We start from the raw sequence: 5,239 nt of genomic DNA on the forward strand, positions 1-5,239 counted from the left end.
CCCCATATACCGAGGGTGGCACATTCGAACCCAGCCCTGGTCAGCTAAAACAGCAGTGACAATTGCAACAAAAATAGCCCAGCGTTGTGGCGGGCACCTGTGGTCCCAGCTATTCCGGAGGCTGAGGCAAGAGAACCATCTAAGCCCAAGAGCTGGAGGTTGCTGTGAGCTATGACTGCATAGCACACTACTGAGGGTGACAAAGTGAGACTCTGTCTCTAAAAAAAAAAAAAAAAAAAAGTGGGGCATTGTGGCGGGAGACTGTAGTCCCAGCTACTCAGGAAGCTGAGGGAAGAGAATTGCTTAAGCCCAAGAATTGAAGGTTGCTGTGAGCTGTGACGCCACAGCACTCTACTGAGGGTGACAAAGTGAGACTCTCTCAAAAACACACACACATACACACACAATACCTATCTCTCTCTCCCTTTTTTTTTTTTTTTTGAGACAGAGTCTCACTATGTGACTCTCGGTGGAGTGCAGTGGCGTCACAGCTCACAGCAACCTCAAACTCTTGAGCTCAAATGATTCTCTTGCCTCAGCCTCCCAAGCAGCCAGGACTACAGGCATCCTACACAGCACCTGGCTATTTTTTTTATTGTTGTTTGTTGGTTTAGCAGGCCCAGGCTGTATTTGAACCAACCAGCCCTGAGGTATGTGGCCAGCACCCTACGCACTGGCTATGGGCACCGAGACTACCAATCTCTCATTTATAAGTCAAATTATTTCTCCCATCCATTCATCCTCCTGGGCAACCATTTAAACTCTTCAATTTTCACCCATCCCTCTGAAAGTTGTGTATAAAAATATCTGAACTCCATTGGAAAACTAGGTTATCACTCTGTGATTCCTTCCCATGGGCACCGTAAATCTTTTCTCTTATTAATCTGCCTCAATTGTGAGTTGATCTTTCAGCAAACTCTTGGAGGAAAGGGTAAGTTTCCCTTCATCCCTACACATGAAACTATAAAAATTCTAGAAGAAGGGCGGTGCCTGTGGCTCAGTGAGAGGGTGCCATCCCATATACTGAGAGTAGCAGGTTCAAACACAGCCCCAGCCAAACTGCAACAACAACAAAAATAGCCAGGCATTGTGGCGGGCACCTGTGGTCCCAGCTACTCTGGAGGCTGAGGCAAGAGAATTGTTTAAGCCCAGGAGTTGGAGGTTGCTGTGAGCTGTGATGCCACAGCAGTATCCAAGGCGACAGCTTGAGGCTCTGTCTCAAAAAAAAAGAAAGAAAGAAAGAAAGAAAAAAATAAAGAGAATCGCTTGAGCCTGTTGCAGGAAGACGAGGCCCAACTGAGAGAAAGAGCACCCAAATGCTATGTTTATAAGAGAAAGGGCTTTATTTACCGGCCAGGAGCTTACAGCATAGAAGAATTCCAAATAGCCACGCTCCCCAACTGGCCTGATCTTTCCTTTTTTTATGGACAGTCAAAAAGTTCCAACCCATAGGTACCCTTCTCTTTGGCCAGTTTGAATCAAGTGGAAGATGCTGTTCCAGCTCCTATAGAACTCAGGATTTCACAGAACTTGGAGTTCCAGGAAGTTAGGTTTACAAATTCCCAAAAAGTGAGTCACCATGGAGAGAACCCCGCAGGTGTATCCTTGTGGTTTCTTTAAGAAGACCTGTTCTCCTAGACCTCACCCTTCTCAGGTATCCTCTCTCAAGCCCAAGAGTTTGAGGTTGTTGTGAGCTATGATGCCTTGGCACTCAACCTCAGGGTGACCTAACAAGACTCTGCCTAAGAAAAAATAAAAATAAAAGTAAATAAAGAAAGAAAGAAGGAAGGAAGGAAGTCTGGAGGGACCATAGGAATATTTGGGAACATTGTGACTCAATTGATCAAGCATGTCTTGCACATGATACAGTTTCCACATCTGAGCATAGGGTGAACACTAGACATCATGAAGACCCCAAATATTGGTAAAATCAACAGTTAGACCAGCACTCAGCAATTTTCACCATAAAGGAAAAAGAATGTGGGTCTGAAATAACAGAGGCAATCTACGATGAACAGAGAAGGAGAAAGGTGCCCAGAGATGCAGAGAGACCAACGAAAGTGTTACACAACCAATTTCAAAGGGAAAGAAAAAGGGTATTTATTCCTTTACACTCCCTTTGCATATGTCTCTCTCTTCTCACTTGTGAGCGGGACCCACGTCTAACTCTCCCTAAAACTGCTCTAAGCTTTCTCTTTGTTCTTAAATAAAGTTTCCTCTCTGTTATACTAAAGCCTGTGCAAAGTTGCCTTTGCTTCCTATTCAGGGCTGCCCTGTGCTGCTCCAGTTCTGCTTTTGGTTTCTACTCACTTTCTCTTTCCATTCCAGCAGTGCCTTGGTTGAATTTACTAGTTCCACTGAGAAATTGAACAAGGTCAGCTGGGTTCCAGGAACCAGAATCTCATCCTCCAACACCTATGTACATATTAAATAAATTTGTGTGCTTTTTGTTCACCAAATCTGCCTTTTGTAAGTTGACATCTTTCAGTGAAATGCCAGAGGGCAAAAAGGAAGCTTTCTCTTAGCCCCCATAATAACATATAAAGAACTCTTAAAATCTACAAGAAAGAGACCGGGCAGCGCCTGTGGCTCAGTTGGTAAGGCACCAGCCCCATATACCGAAGGTGGCAGGTTTAAACCTGGCCCTGGCCAAACTGCAACAACAACAACAACAATAACAAAATAGCCGGGCGTTGTGGCGGGCACCTGTAGTTCCAGCTACTTGGGAGGCTGAGGCAAGAGAATCGCCTAAGTCCAGGAGTTGGAGGTTGATGTGAGCTGTGACGCCACAGCACTCTACCAAGGGCAATAAAATGAGACTCTGTTTCTAAAAAAATAAAAATAAAAAAATAAGAAAGAGACCAAAAAAATTATTTATTTATTTAGAGACAAAGTCTCACTTTGTCACCTTTGGTAGAATGCCAAAAAAATTAATAATAGGAAAAGACATGGAACAGGCACTTTACAAAAAAGAAAATTTCCAATGGCAATAAGCATATAAACAGATAATTGTTCATCAAAAACATAAAGAAATTGAAATCAAAAGGACAGATAAAGATACAATGCAAATGTAGCAGGAGCCAATCAGAAAAAAAGACTTTCAGGCACCAGTTGGAAGTGGAAATGACTTTATTCATGGGCCAGGAGACCTGCGCAGTGTCCCAAAAACCAAGCCCACCAACTCAATTTCTGGCCTTCCTTTTATATAATTTTGGGGCTTGGGTGCATGTGAAAATCTCATGATTCAGGGAAGGTCAAGCCAGCACAATGCACTTGGTGCATGCCTGCTGGTCCTCAAAGACAACAGATGGTCAAGGAAGTTACAAGGTTACTACATGGGTTCAACATGCATCCTCTGAAAGGCATATAGAAAACAGGAACATCTGCTGCAATGGGGGTTGTAATTAGTAGCTTAGTACTTATTGCAGACTGCCTGGCTTATGACTGCACAGAATTACTGGGGCAGAGCCTAATTCTGCTTCACTCTCCTGCCTCACAAACAGAAAAAGAGAACTACAATGGCTATAATAAGATCAAAATATATTTTATTTTATTATTATTGTTGTTATTTTTTATCACAGTGTATTTTTTTTTTTATTGTTGGGGATTCATTGAGGGTACAAGAAACCAGGTTACACTGATTGCATTTGTTAGGCAAAGTCCCTCTTACAATTGTGTCTTACCCCCAAAAGGTGTGGCACACACCAAGGCCCCACCCCCTCCCTTCTTCCCTCCCTCTGCTCTTCCTTTCCCCACACCTCCCTCCTTCTTTCTCTCTCTGGTCTCCCCTTCCCCTACCCCTACCATCACCTTGATTGTCATTAATTGTCCTCATATCAAAATTGAGTACATAGGATTCATGCTTCTCCATTCTTGTGATGCTTTACTAAGAATAATGTCTTCCACGTCCATCCAGGTTAATACGAAGGATGTAAAGTCTCCATTTTTTTTAATAGCTGAAGAGTATTCCATAGTATACATATACCACAGCTTGTTAATCCATTCCTGGGTTGGTGGGCATTTTGGCTGTTTCCACATTTTGGTGATTGTAAATTAAGCTACAATAAACAGGCTAGTGCAAGTGTCTTCACGATAGAAGGATTTTTTTCCTTCTGGGTAGATACCCAGTAATGGGATTGCAGGATCAAATGGGAGGTCTAGCTTGAGCGCTTTGAGGTTTCTCCATACTTCCTTCCAGAAAGGTTGTACTAGTTTGCAGTCCCACCAGCAGTGTAAAAGTGTTCCCTGCTCTCCACATCCACACCAGCATCTGCTGTTTTGACATTTTGTGATGTGGGCCATTCTCACTGGGGTTACATGATATCTCAGGGTGGTTTTGATTTGCATTTCTCTAATAGATAGGGATGATAAACATTTTTTCATGTGTTTGTTAGCCATTTATCTGTCATCTTTAGAGAAGGTTCTATTCATGTCTCTTGCCCATTGATATATGGGATTGTTGGCTTTTTTCATGTGGATTAATTTGAGTTTTCTGTAGATCCTAGTTATCAAGCTTTTGTCTGATTCAAAATATGCAAATATCCTTTCCCATTGTGTAGGTTGTCTATTTGCTTTGGTTGTTGTCTCCTTAGCTGTACAGAAGCTTTTCAGTTTAATTAAGTCTCATTTGTTTATTTTTGTTGTAGTTGCAATTGCCATGGCAGTCTTCTTCATGAAGTCTTTCCCCAGGCCAACATCTTCCAGTGTTTTTCCTATGCTTTCTTGGAGGACTTTTATTATTTCATGCCTTAAATTTAAGTCCTTTATCCATCTTGAATCAATTTTTGTGAGTGGAGAAAGGTGTGGGTCCAGTTTCAATCTTTTACATGTGGATATCCAGTTCTCCTAACACCATTTATTGAATAGGAAGTCTTTCCCCCAAGGTATGTTCTTGTTTGGTTTATCAAAGATTAGGTGGTTGTAAGATGTTAGTTTCATTTCCTGGTTTTCTAGTCAATGCCAAGTGTCTATGTCTCTATTTTTGTGCCAGTACCATGCTGTCTTGACCACTATGGCTTTGTAGTATAACCTAAAATCTGGTATGGTGATGCCCCAGCTTTATTGTTATTACTAAGAACTGCCTTCACTATATGGGTTTTTTTCTGGTTCCATACAAAACGCAGAATCATTTTTTCCAAATCTTGAAAGTACGATGTTGGTATTTTAATAGGAATGGCTTGGAATAGGTAGATTGCTTTGGGAAGTATAGACATTTTAACAATGTGATTCTTCCCAGCCA

Source organism: Nycticebus coucang, chromosome 1 (assembly GCF_027406575.1).
Source record: "Nycticebus coucang isolate mNycCou1 chromosome 1, mNycCou1.pri, whole genome shotgun sequence".
In the NCBI taxonomy this organism is placed as follows: Eukaryota; Metazoa; Chordata; class Mammalia; order Primates; family Lorisidae; genus Nycticebus; species Nycticebus coucang.